The sequence below is a fragment of the Dermacentor andersoni genome, chromosome 1, assembly GCF_023375885.2.
Source record: "Dermacentor andersoni chromosome 1, qqDerAnde1_hic_scaffold, whole genome shotgun sequence".
Taxonomy (NCBI): Eukaryota; Metazoa; Arthropoda; class Arachnida; order Ixodida; family Ixodidae; genus Dermacentor; species Dermacentor andersoni.
In genome coordinates, this window is record NC_092814.1 from 29,396,800 (window position 1) to 29,414,755 (window position 17,956).

The 17,956-nt window shown below is 48.9% G+C and overlaps 1 protein-coding gene across 2 annotated transcripts in view; it reads left to right on the forward strand.

Annotated features, from left to right (window-relative positions):
• RhoBTB (Rho-related BTB domain containing) overlaps positions 1 to 17,956 on the forward strand; it is a 319,208-nt gene that overhangs the window by 90,467 nt on the left and 210,785 nt on the right. The window lies entirely within an intron of this gene.

A 17,956-nucleotide genomic window follows, 5' to 3' on the forward strand; every position in this document is an offset into this window, starting at 1 on the left:
GCCTGGTGGTCGTGATCGGACTAAGTCATACATGTTGACCTAAGAAACCATGGGGGTGCCATCGTTTGCCACAATTATCCTGGAGCAATCTGGGTGGCTTGAGCGTCGCTTTCCTCGGCGCGACGATGCGTCGCCGGCAACCATATTGCCGCCGAAATTTTTGCAGAAAGCGCGCGGGGCCTCCAGTGCGCAGTGGCCGCGTCGTGAAAATCCTCACACTATCAATAAACAGCCAGTCTCCGAGGTGCGCTAAAACCGCGAGACTAAGGTTGGAGGTTCTGACATGGGGCGATACGTTTTTCCGAGCTTCGTTAACTGCGCATGCGGTCAATTCGCGCTCCCATTTCACGTTCACCGATCCCTGCTGTTCTCGCATATACAGCGAGCACCTGGCGGAGGACGTAATTATTGTCGGCATACCTTTCTTCATTCCGCTTTGATGGAAACGAAGTAAAATAAATTAGAAACCGCTTTCGTGAAACATTTAGAACGCAGCTCTCAGGCGCCCGTTGCTGGGTCGAGCGTCCTCCGGCGTAACCGCGCGAGCGCGCTCGTGGCGCTGCTCGCGCCTTCTTCCACAGCCGGCTCTCGTCACGCCCGCACTGCCCTCTTCGAAGGCGCTGTCGGCGCTGGTGCGCTGATTTCGGTCGCAAATTGTTTGCCTCGATATATCGCGAAATGAAAACACGTATAGAGCTGCGCCCAAATTTCGCATTAGGGAGTGCCGTAATCGTCGGACACTTCTTTTTTTTCTTCATGTTTGTACACATTATTCTATCGAAACAAAAATAGGCCCACCCGCCGTGGTTGCTCAGTGGCTATGGCGTTGGGCTGCTGAGCACGAGGTCGCGGGATCGAATCCCGGCCACGGCGGCCGCATTTCGATGGGGGGCGAAATGCGGAAACACCCGTGTACTTAGATTTTGGTGCACGTTAAAGAATCCCAGGTGGTCGAAATTTCCGGAGTCCTCCACTACGGCGTGCCTCATAATCAGAAAGTGCTTTTGGCACGTAAAACCCCATAATTTAATTAAAAATAGGCCCTTTGTAAGAAAAGTTCCAGGACATATTTCTTTTTTTTTTCTGCTACATTCAAACTCAACTGATGGGTGTTATTAAGCAGCTTTGTATGTGCGCACACTAGACGTAACCTTGGAACTCACCAGGGGCAGCAGAGCTGTGATTAGTAACCCGATGTTCGGCCTGTTGGCACATTTAGTTGGACGTTGCATGAGGGACGGGATTGACACAAAAATTCGAGAACGGAGTTATCATAACTTATTTGATAGGCTAGGGAAAACCCCTATTGAGATATGAAATATCATTCAGCAAGTATATGGCGACGAAAGATTTTCGAGAAACCGTGTCTTTGGATGGCACCAAAGGGTTCGTGAGTGCACAGATTCGGTGCAAGACGATCCCAGTGTCGGCTGCCCTTCAACGTCGCATACGGTTGCTAATGTGGACGTGTGAGGCATTTGCTGCATTGAAATCGCCATGTTAGTGTGCGCACGACATTGACACGTGGACATTGCTTATGTATTTTTCTTTTTGCTAACCTTTTTTCATCGACTAACCGCTATGCAAAGGTGCGCCTAATGAAGAGTTATATTCGTGACTCACTGTTTTGGGGGGATGTCTAGTTCTTGACTGTCACTACACCGTGACAATAGCATAAGACCTGAAATCGAACAGGGATGTGCATGGGTCATCAGATCTTACGTAACGATTTAGGTGAACGGAAGCTGAATGCAAAATCGCAGTCACACATTAACAGACGAACAGAAAGAAACCAGATGAACAATTTCTGCTGAACTGTTGAAAACGGCCAGAAATTGTTCCACACTCGTGTGATGTATCGTTGCCCGGAGATGGAGGAAGAAGGAAAGGCAGGGCCGAGTATGTTTGGGTTACCTATGCCAGTATAACCTCAAATAATGCGGCAATGCGCCGAATGCCGCGGGCACAGGTTGCCTTTCTGAACATAAGTGAAGCGACAACCGATGAAAGCAGACAATGTTGGTCGCATTTTTTTTTAAATGCTAGAGGCTCGGTGCACCACGAATATTTATTTGCCTTACGGACGAGCAGGAAGCCCAAACTTCTACATTGACTTGTTAAAACGTTTGGGTTAAGGAATCGCCTGTGCCGTCCTGATTTGTCGTCGTCTTGACAGTGGCCACAACGCGAAGCCCCGCACTGCTGTATCAGTCCAGGAATATCTTGCCGAACACCACATTACTACTCCACTACATTCCCCTGATTCATTTGACCTGTCGCCGTACGATTTCTCTTTGTTTCCCCGTGTGAAGTTGCCGTTATAAGGAAGGCGTCATGATGATATGGCTGCAATCCAAACCGCTGAGATTAATGTGCTTAAGAGCATCCCGGATGCAGCTTTCTCTGCTTGTTTCCATGGCATCAAGCAACGGTGGCAGTTGTGTATATAGCCGAGGGGACCACTTTGACAAGATCTAGGCTAATTATTTCCTACATTGTATAAATGACTTTTTACGAGCTCAGTCCTGCAACTTTTCTGACAAAGGCTGTCTAAGCAGGTAGGTCGACGTAATGTCTCTTCACGAGCCACCTTGCTAGTGGTTTTGCGTTCACGTTAACGATCAATTTCGCTAGGCAGTTCAGCAACTCAGCATATTTAAAATCGCACGCGTGAAGGGGGGCCACGGCAGATTTGCTGCTCCTGCGACATCGCACGTGCGAAATCAGAATCAAAAGCGTACCATTTTGGCGCAGGCTAGAGTTTCGCCAACCGTCCGCAGCGGTAATCAATTCCATACCGGAGTGCTCCACGCGATTGTCTGGGGGCCCGAACCAATCGCAGGGTCAGCCGTGTATACGTTGTTGTGGATGGCTTTCCGGGTGGCTACATGCTCGGTTGTGAATCAACGACTTCTCGCAATTTCAAGCACAAATTTGGTCATTTTGCCATTCTAATGCGGCAGAGCAGAACAAAGCAAGTCTTCGCTATACGTCCGCGCACTCTGCGTCTTGCTGCTCTGCTGTTCCCGCGGGATCGAGCGCCCACGCGGCTTGGCGAATTGGAGAGTTTTAGTTTAGCGTACGCAAAGCCCACGGAGGAAAGAAAGAACTGCATGAGGGAGCATTGCGCAGCACGATTGACGTAAAGAGAGCCGGCCCGAGACGTGATCGCGTCCCAGTAAGTTTCAGTGGCTTCCACCGCCGCGCAATATCCGCGCTCAGCGCACGCTGTAAGAGTTGAGGTCGTAGGGAGGAACTTGGGAGGATCTAGGCGTACAGGATTTATTTACATATTTACATTAAAACATGAGATACATTCGACAGTCTAGCGTGATTCCCAAATGGAGCACGCAAGACGAAGCGTACAGCACACGAACTCAAAGCTCACTGCTTCTCGAGCACGAGCACACTGCTCACGAGCACGAGCACACTCTAGCAGCCGACAAACTGCTGCTTAAAAAGCCTCTGTCCTCCCTAGATCCCTAGGGGAGGGAAAACTGCTGTCCAACCTTCGTCCAATCGGACCGTCCACAGCCGTTGGGGCGTAGTCGGACCCGCCTTTGAGGGGGAGGGGCTCCCACACACACGTACTCACTTTGGATTCCCAGAACCCGAGTTGAGCGGGTCCTCGTAGCCAGATGGTCACGCCTGACCCCAGCCGGCGCCTCTTAATTCCAGAGCTGGCTTTCTCCGGTAGTCGCCACGAGTGTCAGCAGACTGTGACGAATCCTGGGGACCAAGGAAAAACGTACCGCAAAGCACCCTTTTGCTAGAGAAGCTCTTCTTGCTGCAAAGAGACCACGAAGGCCACGACAAATCAACCAACAATAGACGGTCCGCCAAACGTGGCCAGCCCTGCTGCCGTCGCCGACTCTGCGAAGAAGGCGCATGGAGGATTAACGTTGCTGTAGTCTCCAGTTCTCCGAAGGAAGTTCATGGTCGGTTAGCGCTGTCGTTTTCGCCGGTTCTCTGAAGGACGCCACCCTCGCGGGTCGATCGAAGCACCTGCAGCGGGCTGAGATAGCTTTGCTGAGCAGTACCCCTGCAGGCCGATCGTAACAACGCTCTTCCGAAACAACAGGTACGACACTATTGTGCGGCTGCCGCGCTTGCACGTTGCAACGAATACGATAGATGTGTGCATGTTGCAATAAGTACCAGCTATTATGGGGAGAAAATGTGCACACGCGTACTGGGCCGAGTCTGCCGAGCAGAGTCACGTGCACGGGCCGACTTAGAGAATAGGCGAAGGGGATCACGGAGAGTGTGCTAGCGAAGGCTGGCTCCGTGGCTCGCTCTTAGTTTGTTTCCTGCTGTGGACATTCCAGTTACCGTGACTCCACACAGAACTATGAACACCATCCGCGGCGTTATTTCTGATGACGACCTGATGGACCTGACAGAGGCTGAACTTTTAAAAGGCTGGAAAGAGGAAAATGTGATCAATGGCAAACGAATTAAGATGAGGCGCGACGGGAAAAAAATCCAGACAAAGCACCTTATTATTACCTTCCATTCAAGTGTGCTGGCCGAGACAATCGAGGTAGGCTATGTAAAGATCCGGGTCACACCGTATGTCTCGAACCCTCTGCGATGCTTTAAGTGCCAGAGATTCGCTCACAGAGGCCGCCAAGCTTGTGCAAAGTGCGGTGCTCACGAACACTCCTCCGAAAGCTCTCTCCGCTGTGCGAACAGTGATGGACAGCATGCCGCATATTCGCGGTCCTGCCCGTCGGAAAAAAGAAATTGGGACAATCAAAGTAACGGAAAACATTTCATTCAGAGGAGCACGCAGGCGGGTATCGTACCCGCCAAAGAACAGCTTTGCCGATGTGGAGCGTGCGGGGGCAGCTACACAACGGCATCCGGCGGCGGTCCGGCCCACGGGCAGTGATCCGCCCTCTTGGCGGCTGCAGCTAGCGCTGCTCCGCCGCCCCAGCAAAAGGGGTCATCGACCTCCAGGCTGGTGGCCTCAAAGGTCTCGTCCGACGTGTCGAGGCCTTCACGTCAAACACAGCGCTCGCAGGAGCGCGTGTCCAGCGCTTCACCAGGGGCGATCGATGGACACAACAGCCAGCCAGACGGTGCCGCCGGCGCCTAAGGAGAGGCGAGAATCTCTCGACCGCTCCAAAAAATGAGAAACCCCGCATCACAGGCCCTGGAAAGGGCTCTGTAATCTTTGTTTTTTTTTAAACACACGACACAACCCCCTTATTTAATACGGGCACTCAAATAGTATATTGGAACGTTAGAGGTCTCCTTCACAATCTTGTTGACGTTAAAGAGCTCCTTCGCAAATTTAGTCCCATGGCGCTTTGTGTTCAAGAAACACACCTCAAACATAGACAAAAAGTTTTCTTCCACAGTATGCTATTTTTCATAAAGACCGCGATAACACTGTCGTGTCATCCGGTGGTGTGGCTATCATATAGTCGACAGATGGGTTGCCTTCCGGGAATTAAAACTTCGTCCCTAGAGGCAGTTGCTCTCCTAGGGGGGTTGTTTGACAAGCTAATCACTATCAGCTTTGTATACATCCCTCCTAATTATCAACTTAATAAAACCGAATTTCAAAACTGCATAGATGAACTTCCGGCGCCATACATAGTTGTCGGAGATCTAAAAGCACATAACACTTTGTGGGGAGACTCTCGGTGCGAGGCGACAGGTCGCCTAATTGAAAACTTTCTCTTTTCCTCAGGAGCATGTGTACTTTATAAAAAAGAGCCAACGTACTACAGCATGGCAGATAACACATACCTCTCCATAGATTTAAGCATTGTGTAGAGTACACTAATGCCGTACCTGGAGTGGTCCGTTCCCAAGAACCCCTTTGGACCAGTTCCCAGTTATGTTAAGCTTAACAAAACAAGATGCATGTTAGCCACACGTTCCCCGATGGAAGGTTGACTCGTCTAACCTGGAACTTTTCCGAGAACTAACACATTTAAGCCAGGATGATATTGCCTCTTTTAATATAGACGATGCTGTGACGTGTATAATGGGCTGTATAATTGAGGCCGGCACAAAATGCATCCGTCAAACTAACGGACTGTCGAATAAGCATCGTATCCCATGGTGGAATGAAGAGTGTGAAAAAGCACGAAAAAAAAAAAAACAAAGCTTGAGGACGCCTTCGCGACTCTCCAACCACCAAAAACTTGATTAATTATAAACAAATAAAGTCCCATAGTAGAAGAACACGTCGACGTGCTAAAAAGAAGAGTTGGGAGAAGTACGTCTCCGGTATAAATTCTTACATGGACGAGACGAAAGAGTGGAATAGGGAAAATAAATTAATCAGCCGGCAGAAACATCCCCTACCCTTTGTAAGTAGTCAAGGTGACAGCCTGGGAGATCAGGCGGATTGTCTAGGCGCACACTTTCAATAGGTTTCGAGTGCATCACACTATACAGAAACTTTCCTGAGGTTCAAAGAACGTCAAGAGAGGCAGCCCCTTAATCACAAAGGTTGATCGAGTGAGGCTTACAATGGTCCATTTAGCTTAGCTGAACTTAAGGCATCTCTCGCTTGTTGCAACAACTCGTCGCCAGGTGGCGATCGCATTGTGTATGAAATGATTAGGTACCTGCACCCTGAAGCATTGAAAACGCTCCTATCTTTTTTCGATGCCATGTGGGAGGCTGGGTATATTTCGTCCTTGTGGAAAGAAGCCATAGTCATCCCGATACTTAAACAAGGCAAAGACCCGTCCTTAGCCTGCAGCTACAGGCCAATAGCACTAAAAAGCTGTCTATGCAAGCTGTATGAAAGAATGATAAACCGGCGCGTAATCTCTTTCCTAGAAAATAGAAAAAGACTAGACCCCTTCCAGTGTGGGTTCCGAGAAGGTAGGTCGACAATAAACCACCTTGTTCGCATTAAGGCAAACATCAGAGAGGCGTTTATACATAAGCAGTTTTTGCTTTCGATATTTCTAGATTTAGAGAAAGCATAGGATACAACATGGCGCTTCGGGATTTCACGAGATCTTTCCGCGATGGGGGTCCGTGTAAATATGTTAAACACAGCCAAAAGCTACTTATCCAACCACACGTTTCGTGTAAGACTGGGCAATGCTTTATCTAGAACATTCACCCAGGAGACCGGCGTGCCGCAAGGCGGTGTGCTTAGTTGCACACTCTTTGCTGTAAAAATGAACTCCCTGTTGTTGTGATCGGCCGTTCACCCTGCGACACCCTCCGGTCAAGGCTCGCGCGATTAGGGGGCGAACGGGCCGACGACCTCGTCAATATGATTCTCAAAACGGATGATTTATGGCCAACACGGGAGTGCCTCGGTCCGGAGAGATTTGGGCAATTAGCAAGGATACGGTCCTTTACCTGACAGCCGCACAAATTGTCACGTCCACGCCGGAGACGCGGTCAGTGCAATGATACGGTCCATCACCTGTCAGCCGCCCAAATTGGCATGTCCACGCCGAGGACGGAGTCAGCGTACGATCGGAGTCAGCGTACGCTCCCCTTATCCCTGTTTGTGCCCAGTGATGTGCGTGCGTTTCCGACAAAGCCCCTTCGGACAGAAACGGCAACAGTCCTCCGGATTGGTGGGACCTGATGTCATCGGTCTCCTGACAGCGGATTGGGGGAAGTGACTGAACAATGACCACGCAGGGCATAAAAGGAGCAACGGACGGCGGGAGTGATCGGCTACTACAATTTCTTCATGAACTTTTTCTGTACTACTTTGAACTTGTAAATATGTAAATATAACGTGTTTGACGTAGTAGTTCTGCGGAAACCCGCAAGGTGTAGAAAAGTAATTAATAAAGGGAAAATCGGACATCCACCCGTTCGTAGCAATTGCTACAAAGGAAACCCATACGGGTTCATACGGGTTCAAACCCGTATGGGTTTCCTTTGTAGCAATTGCTACGAACGGGTGGATGTCTGATTTTCCCTTTATTAATTACTTCTCTCCACCTTGCGGGGTTCCGCAGGATTACTACGTCAATCACTTGCCTTTGCTTCGTGTTGTCGACAAATTCGACTTCGCCCTGCCATCTGCTAGCCGCCTGGTTAGCTCAGATGGTAGAGCGGCTGCCCCGGAAAGCGGTGGTCCCGGGTTCGAGTCCCGGACCAGAACGAATTTTTCTTCAACTCTGAGGCTTTTCTTTCGAGGAACCCGTATGGGTTTCCTTTGTAGCAATTGCTACGAACAGGTGGATGTCTGATTTTCCCTTTATTAATAACGTGTTTGTAAATCGTCCTGAATATCGGGCCCAGTCTCACATTCCCTTACTCCTCCACGAGCAAAGTACATTCCCACATCTTGGAACCCCTAGTCGCAACACTGTATACAGTCATTCCACGCACCATGTTGTATTCTGTGTATGTCGATGACATGCAGATAGGTTTCAAATCATGTAACATTGCGATCTGCGAACGACAGGTGCAGCTTGCATTAAACAAGTTGTCTAAATGGGCGGATGTAGATGGGTTTAAAATAAACGCCCAGAAAACTGCGTGTATACTCTTTCAAACATAAGAGGCGTGACACCAGTGCCAAATCTCACGATCAATCGAGAGGAACTATCTGTGAGAAATGAACACAAATTCCTGGGAATAATTATAGACTCTAAGCTTTCCTTCATCCCCCAACTTAAATATCTGAAGGCAAAATGTCTGAAGACGATGAATATTTTAAAAATTCTGTTGCGCACAACATGGGGTAGTGATCGAAAATGTCTCCTGAACTTGTACAGGAGCCTTGTCCGTTCTCGCCTTGACTGTGGTGCTAAAATCTATCATTCTGAAACGCCAAGCACGCTAAACATCCTATACCCTGTGCACCAGCTAGGTATCCGCCTAGCGACCGGTGCTTTCAGGACAAGCCCTGTAGAAAGTCTATATGTAGAATCAAAGGAGTGGTCACTCCGTCTACAGAGGCCATATTCCAGCTTCACATACTATCTGAAAGTAAACTCGAATCCTTGTGTTAACTCGAACATCCTTGTTACACAACTGTAAATGATGTGTCCTGTGCCGTACTTTTTAATAATCGGCCCACAGCCAGGGAGCCCTTCTCACTGCGTGTTAGGAATCTTAGTGAAGAAATGTGTGTCCCACTTGTAGAACACAATCTAATGCTTCCAGCGAAGCTGTCACTGCCGTGGCAGTGGCAGCTGGTGGAATGTGACATGTCGTTTATTGAAGTCGGTAAGCGTACTCCTTAGATGCAAATTCGAATGCACTTCCTTGAACTTCGGTCGAAGTACTGCTGCCCGGAGTTTTACACCGATGCATATAAGTCACAAGCCGGCGTTTCTTATGCAGGAGTCGGTCCGTCCTTTTCGGACTCTGGCATTCTGCATGCGCAAACAAGTATCTTTATGGCTGAAGCCTATGCAATATTATCGGCTGTGAAACACATCAATCAATTAAAACTAGAAAAGGCAATTATATTTACCGGCTTTCTAAGTGTTGTCAAGGCTTTAGTATTGCTACAAAAGCATAAAAATCTTGTAATAATTGATCTGTATGCACTCTTGTGCGCTGTTTATGCGTGTAAGCAACGTGTCATAATATGCTGTCTAAAACTGCTGCAGCGCAACATGGAAAAGAACCAACTCGCCCAATCCTCAACCCTAGTGAGCATAACATGCTGGTTGCCCGGCTACAGAGGCATCGAGGGTAATGTGCTCGCCGACGAAATCGTCACATCCACAGCAACAAAAGATTTTAACTCTTGCATAACTGTCCCCGCCATAGATTTGAAACCTTTCATTCGGAAAAAAATTAAGAGACTATTGGCAACGCTTGTGTGACGCCCAAACCTCAAGTAAGCTTCATCTAACTAAGCCACAGTTAAGCACTTTCCCACCAATAATAAGATCACGAGAAACCGATGTCGTGCTCCGTCGACTAAGAATACGGCACACATACGGTACACACAACTTCATACTGACTGGTGGTGAGCCTTCTACATGTGGTAGATGTGGTGAAAAACTGACGATCATCCACGTCCTTGTGGAGTGTCGGGAAACAATGCGAGAGGAAAAAGTACTTTCCCTTGCCATATCGACAGCATATGCCATTACATCTAGCACATTTTCTTGGCACGAACCCATTATTCGACACCAAAGCTGTTTAAAATGATTTTTTAATTACACTCTTACACTGCACATTATCAGTTCAAAAGTTACGTAGTGCGGCCTCTTACCGGGGGCTACTACTGTGTTAGACACATTTAGTACAGTACGTGTCTCCCAGGCCTTTGCATTCAAGGGCCCTGATGAGGCAGTAGTGCTACGTTCACCTTCACGTTTTATTACATCATCCCTGCGTAACAAAACAATTATGGTCGTACTTCACATCTCTGGTCATCGTCATTGTTTTAATACGTATATATCTTACGCAATTTAAAGCGACTGATTTTAGGCATATTTACAGCGATACTACATCCTCCATTCAAAGTAAAATTCTCCATTCCATAAACAATTCATTGAAAAACCATCACCATGTGTATGGCGCTCGCGCCATAAAACTGCATATATCATCATCAGCACATGACACAGGACAACGGCACAGGTTTTTGCTGGACTGTTGGGTTTCACTAATCAGTCGGCGTCTTTCGAGCCCAGTTCCGCCTGGTTTCATTGCTCCCCTTTTTCGAGATTACGCACCGTCTTTGGCTTGGCGTTTTCAAAGAGCCGGTGCCCGCTCCCTCGCATCCAAGCCCGGAGCGATTTCCCTCCGTCGGCTATAACGATAGCCCGGGGAATCCCCGAGGGGCACATATATTTATCGTTGCTAATGGACGAACGAACAGACTCGTTTAGATGATTTTCCCTAGCTTATAGCTACTGTTCTCTGTAATAGTTAGCTGTTGAAAATCACACAAGCGGTCGCCGCGTCCTTTATCATGCGTCGCTCTGTATGCGTGGCGTAAGTGACAGCCAACTGATGGGTAGGGTTCATCTCTTTAACATTACACCACCTCTCTAGAAACATCGCGCCATACATATCGCATAGTTTTAGGACAAATATGTCTATCCCCCTATAGTGTACCGCCAAAAGGTTTCGAAACACTGAATCCGAGAGAAAAAAAAATTATTTACAGCTATAGCGCATCCTCTTCCGAATTGAAACGTGTGCAGTGGATACTTCTCCGTATGACGGCAGCGTCGCTTATCTAAATTCCAGAACGAGTGGCGAAGTCGCGAGTAATTTTTTTTTTCTGTTGCGAATTCTGTGTTTCGAAAGCTTTTGCCATCAGATCTGCGGGGATGTGTGCATTATTTCGTGCATACGACGCGTGACACGTAAGGAGGCAACGACCACAATCTCGGAAAAGGGTTTGGTCTGAATCGCTCCGTCTTTCGCTGTTTGACGCCAGAAGCGTTGTCATCGATCAACACTGGTTCTCGGTGGGGCTCCCTTTTCCGCTTGCGTCGAGGAAGTCGGTTTCCCAGAGCCAGCTGCGTTCTTCCCCTTCGGCGCGCTCGCTGCTGACGCACGCGAAGGTCGCTCCGTTTCCGTTTCGAGCGTAGCTGCTACGTAGTGGAGTTGCGGATCGCTCTCATTGCCGCATTCTTCGTCACTTTATTTCTGTTATCGTAGAAAGTGCAGTCTGCTCCGTTCACGTGCACTAGAGAGGTTATGTAATGGGTGTGACGCCGTTCTTTCGGCCCAGTTTCGCACGGGGGACATTGCCGCTGCGCGTGCACCACAGGATGGCCGAACGCTCCTCTTTCGACCGCTGCCCATTCGACGCATTTTTCGCGCGTCTTGTAATCGGCGGCCACGTAACCTGCGCCTCCCAGCAACGCGAGTCTTCCGGGAGTGCGCAGTCCTTTATGTGCGACGTGAACTGCAGCGACGAGTAAGCCACTGACCGCGGCTCTGCTGACCACGCGCAGTCGTTTTCAGTATCGAAGAGCTGTTGAAGCGGGTAGCTCGAAGGCCCTCCTGATGCAAAGCAGCAGGCCCGTCGGCTGCCGATTCGTAAACAGTGGCGAGGTCTCTGCTCCTTGTGTGCACTCGAGTGGTGCGGACGGCGTCGTCGATAGTGCGGCCTCCGATGCTCGCGCGCCTGATATTTTTAGGGTTCTGCGGGCTGCGCGCCTCTTCAAGATACACGCTTGTATACTGCGTCGCGTTGTCGGTTTTGCGCGGAGGTTGATAGCGCGCCGCGTGCTTGGTACGCAGGGACCTTGGCGAATGGTATGATCTGCGTCGTCGCCTCGAACGGCTTCTCTTCGGGCAATCGCCCGATTGCGCTCACCACACACACACACACACACGCACACGCACACGCACACGCACACGCACACGCACACGCACACGCACACGCACACACACACACACACACACACACACACACACACGTACACACACACGTACAACTCCTTTATAGAATTTACAAAATTTTCAAATACTGCTTGTCGCACATAGCACAATATTTATCTTTGCACTAGATTGGCGCTCGAAGAGGCCGACAATATTTGCATAATAAATGGAAATGTATAATCGGCTAATTAACCAAACTTATCTAATTAGATTTTAAGTTAATTAGTTCACGGCACACGTATGTTACAACTTACAAATTGTAGCCAGTGTGTCTGCAACGCTGAGCTTCTATTATTAAAGTAACGTTGTACAAATGACCCGTCAGGGTATGGCTCAGTGACTATGGTGTTGCGCTGCTGAGCTCGAGGTCGCGGGTTCAGTCCCGGCCACTGCGGCTGCATTTAAATGGGGGCAAAATGCAAGAAAACGCTCGTGTAATTATAGGCTTAGGCGCACGTACCCCAGGTGGTAAAAATTATTCCAGAGTCCCGCACTCCGCATGCCTCATTATCATATCGTGGTTTAGGCTCGTAAAACCCCCAGAAATGTTACAATTTTAATTGTACAATTGCAGGTGCCTGGTTTCAAAACATATGCAAACGGTTGTGCGCTCCGAAAGGGAGGACTTGACAGACTACGCAATGCGGAGACGGTTGCGCGCGCGAGGCCACGAAACGAAACCATGGAGGTGTGGGCCGAGTGATATCAAGGACAAGGTTGCAGCAAAGCGAAAATGAACTGTCTGCCCACTTCTTAATACTTGCGCGCTGAACAATTTATCATTTAGCGCACCACGCTCTTTCTCCGGCTGCAGCGTCTACCTGAAAGAAGACGTGCCTCTGCGTGGCTCCACTTCGCTTCTTCTATTAGCTCCATTTATTGGGCGCCTGTACTCTGGGATTCTTTCTGCACCCTTCGTGACCTGTGAACATTGTATCGACATCGCCAATGATTCCTGCTCAATAATATAGCCTCAACCGCACCTATACAGTTCTATAGCGCAGGTCTTAACTCTGTTTTCGCGCAACCACCTCGTCGTTGCTCCGACCTCTCTTTTTCTGATGGCGCCCGCACACACGACTGACTGACGTGGACGGCAGTACAACCCGCCGGCGCCAACTAGCGTAGTTCTATGCCCTGCCCGCATCTATGAAGCCACTTCCGGCAACACCCGTCGTGGTGTTATTCGCAATGTCTAACCACACGCCCCTTTTCCCCGAATCGGGGCCAGCTTTTGGTCCCGATTTCGATATACTTGCGACCCGTCGCATGATGGGTGCTACACGCGCTGCGATCTCTTGACATTCGCCGGCTCTCGCATGCATACCAAGTACGTCAAATACCAAGGCCTTCGCTGCACTTCCGACCTCCGTGGCTCCTGCCCAGTTCTGCAATAGCTGCCTCCAACTTGGCCTTTGCGCCTATGTGTTGGTCTCATGCTGGTGTCATCAGATGCCAGACCAGGGCCAACGCCTTAGCTACCCCGCTGAACACGGCTGCCCACATTGCGGACAAGATCATCAAGCGGATGGTCCCACGTGTCCGGGTCGCTGCGGGCCTGCGCAAATCACTGCCGCTCTCGACAGCGGGAGCCATCCCCGACGCATCCGAGACCCGCCAAGACTGACCAATTATCGCTCATTCCTTCTCGCGGTACCACGCCAGAGCCAAGTGCGTCCCGTTCATGCAGCACTTTTCTGTCGGCTCTCCTCGCTCATCATCTCTCTCTCTCTCTCTTTCTCTCTCTTACTAATTGCTTTTTGTGAATTGCTTGTCGCGCTCTTTCATGTGGAATACTCTGTCTCTATCCTCGTCGGCTTCTTCAAGGACCTGTGCCTCCCAGAAGCTCAATAACTCACTTCATTCTCTGTACGGACCCTGGCGAAATACCGATGTCCCTCGGAAATATCTTGGAGGGAACTGTTCTCTCATCCTGAAACCTGCAAATTTTGTGCGCCTGCCACCCATTTCTTTAACATTATTTAGGACTAAAACGGCATCAAACAATCTAGCGGCTGTGTAAGCTATAGCAGTGCCTGGCGAGGTGACGAAATAACGAAGTCCGGCATTAAGCCCACCAGAGAGCAGACGTTTGTCGATACCGCGAAATCGCCATGTTTCTAAGACGGGTTTACGTGGCCATGATGAAAGCTGTCTCGGGCCGGGTGCTTCCCGATTGATCTTTTGAGCAGTGTACATAAGCTCATGTTTTTCTCCTACAACCTTTTCCTTCCTGCTCCGCGGAAAACACAGGAACTTTCCTTATATGCAGCCAGTGTTGCAGGACTCGAATAATATGGGGTGATCACTTTTTAAGTTTTGCGAAATTTAAAATATCGCCTGTCACAGATAACTTAATTTTAGTCCTTGAGTTGGATTATTCAGAGAGGTGAATATTACTTGTACGAGAAATAGAAACACATGTTCAACTGTTTAAAAAAATTCACTAATTCCGATCGAACTACTTCGCGGCATATATTGCAATTTACGAATTGTAGCTGGTGAGTTTGTCAGGCGTATCCACTTGGAATGAATTTCCAAAATGACGCCAGTTTGGAGATATGCGCCAACAAACTCGCAGTAAAAATGTCTTGTTGTTTCACGTACTTTTTTTAATAAAGCGTTTTCTTTTTATGCATTGAACTACAAAACTACCTGGAACGCCCATGTATTTCGTCCCACACTTTGGGAAATATCTCGGGAACTAGTGTCATGAGCAGTAATGAGCAGTAATGAAGCGTGGCGTTTTACATGCGTGCAGAGAAAAACCACAGAACTCCTTTTTTCCCTGTAATTTATCAAATTATCGAACTAGTACTGTATTTATGTGTACCGGTGCATAAAGCACGAAAAAAAAAAGCTTCCGGCAGAACCTCTCCCACAGTGAATGTGGACGTTAATGCTATTAGCATTGAAGCAATGTATCGGCTCACCGTATTGCCGCCGCATAGACGCGTTATGTGTGAGGTGTGTATGCAGCCGTGTTCCTCTCTCGCGCATCCCGCTGAACACGCTGCGTCATTCGGCGGCGGCGCGTGGCGCTGGTGCGAATGAACATTGAGACAAGTTTGAATCTATACATGGCGCGCGTTCGATTCCGTCCAAATAGCGCTGAAATTGTTAAGGCCATGGAAATTGTTTTGCCATGGAAGAGCGCCACAAAGCAAGTGGCACATGGTTACCCAAGTTGACGACAAAGAAGTTTATTGAAGAGAGCGGCACACACCCAGTGACCCGAGTTGGTGTTGAAGAGGGTCATTGAAGAGCGGCGCATACTGAGTGGCACATGCGGTGGGCATCGAAGAGATTCGTTGAGGAGCGGTAGATACCCAATGCCACATACCCAGTCCGCTGAAGAGCGGCACGTAGGCACACATGCCACATACCCACTGACAAAGTTGATCCACCGGTTGGTTTCGAAGCCTGTTTCCTCAGCACTGCAGCCCGATGCTTTAACCATTCGGCCTTGTACTGCAGTGACTCAGTTAAGCAGAAAAGCGGTTAAACACACACACACACACGCACACACACACACACACACACACACACACACACACACACACACACACACACACACACACACACACACACACACACACACACACGCGCGCGCGCGCGCACACGCGCACACGCACGCACACACACACGCGCACACGCGCACACGCACACACACACACACACACACACACACACACACACACACACACACACACACACACACACACACACACACACACACACACACACACACACACACACACACACACAGTCCCCGGAAATTGCGTTAAGTACCCTAAGAATGCTAATTGCACTATAACAGCAATTAAACAGCGTATCAAAGACTGCGATTCGTACAGCTTAACACAATAAAGTAACGGCCATTCCACAGCTGTCGGCGGCTGGCTTTAGTCACCAAATTTCTCTTGCATAAGAGCGTTTCCTCTTGGCCGGCCTTCGGGCGCCTGCCACTCAGGACATATAGCGACCTGCGTGGTAGCGAGACAATCGCTGTGGTAACAAGACAATCGCTGCTGTGGTGGTCAGTTACTGACGCAACTTGCGTAAGTCAACTTTCCTGGATACTTCCTCAGTCTTTCTGCTCTGATGATAGTCTCGAGATTGTCTGCATGGTTTGTTGCGGTGCTGCTGCTTTTTTATTCGTCTTCGTATTCTCGTGTCCATTGATTTTTCAATGTTGATGTTCCAATTAGAGCACTGCATGGGCCTAATTTTTCGGTCTGGGTCCGCTTTATGAAGTCCGAGCCCAGCCCGGGTACGGCCAGGGCCCGTGGTTCCAAGCCTAGGCCCGCCCCGGGCCCGGGTGTTCATTACTAAGCTTAGCCAAGTCCCGCGAGTGCATGACCAGGCACGGCCTGTAAGTCAATAAATAAGTATAATATTTTCTTTACTTACAGATTGTGACTTATGTATCAGCCTCACCTTCTCGGGATTTAATCAGTTGTGGTGTATAAGCAATAAAAGACCAACATCTTTGTTTCTCCCATGGGAACATCGGTGATCTGGCCCATTGCCTGTGCTGTTATTCTTCCGCTGGTGCGCATGCTTTTACCTTGATCGTACGATTTGGTCCTATGAGGTCTTTTAGCATAGAAATATCATCATCGTCGTCGTCATCATCGTCGTCGTCATCATCGTCGTCGTCATCATCATCATAATAATCATCATCATCATCATCATCATCCCATTCTATGTCCACTGCAGGACGAAGGCTTCTCGCTGCGATCTCCAATGAAAGCCATAAAACTATGCTTCTTTGGTGCTTGTTGGGCGAGAATGCATATGCCGTCTCCTTTTGGTAACGTGAACCAACTGTGAACTGTTTTGTAACAAGAGAAAATTTGAATTTTTCTGTGCTTTCCGAAATGCCGGAATAGACTATGCATAAGGCATATCGACCTACTTAATTCCTTAGCGTAATATTTCACTGGAAAATAATACTTTCCAAATTACTGGCAGTTCTCGCGGAGCGTCTTCGCGAATCCCGGAGGCCACATTAGCTGACAAGGACGCGGGAAATCACTTGGTGGGATCAATATACGTGTAGGGAAAGACTCCGACCAGTGTGGCTGCGCGAATTGTTCGCCAGTGACCTGCTGCTGGTGCTTTTTTCGCTGTTTTTGCAGCCGTATCTTGATCAGCTCAGCCGCCACCATGTGCATATCGCTTCCGCTCACTGCTGGCTGACGTGTTTACCAAGGTGCGGCGCGAGCGGACGCGCGATACACGCATGCGATGTCTGTGAAGTTTTGAACAGGGAGCAGTGCTAACAGCTCTCAGCCTCGCCGCTAATCAGTGATGAGAACTGACTCGCAGATCATAACTGACACCATCCAGGCTTGTGTGTGTGAAAGAGGAAGACGGTAAACAACTCGCGTCCTCCAGGAAATACATAAGTAAACGTTTATCTTGTTTTTTTATCCTCGTTCTCCTTCTTAGCTTACATTCCGAAACCGTCTGAATTCATGCGTTTGCAGTGGTCGAGAGTGTATTCTAATCACCATTTCATAAGCGATAAATGTGTGATACATTGTTTCGTCCGCACTAACGCGAAACAGTGTCTGAACGTCATTCCTTTCACGGAACATATGATTCATAGACTGCAAATGATGTAATGTGCACACTC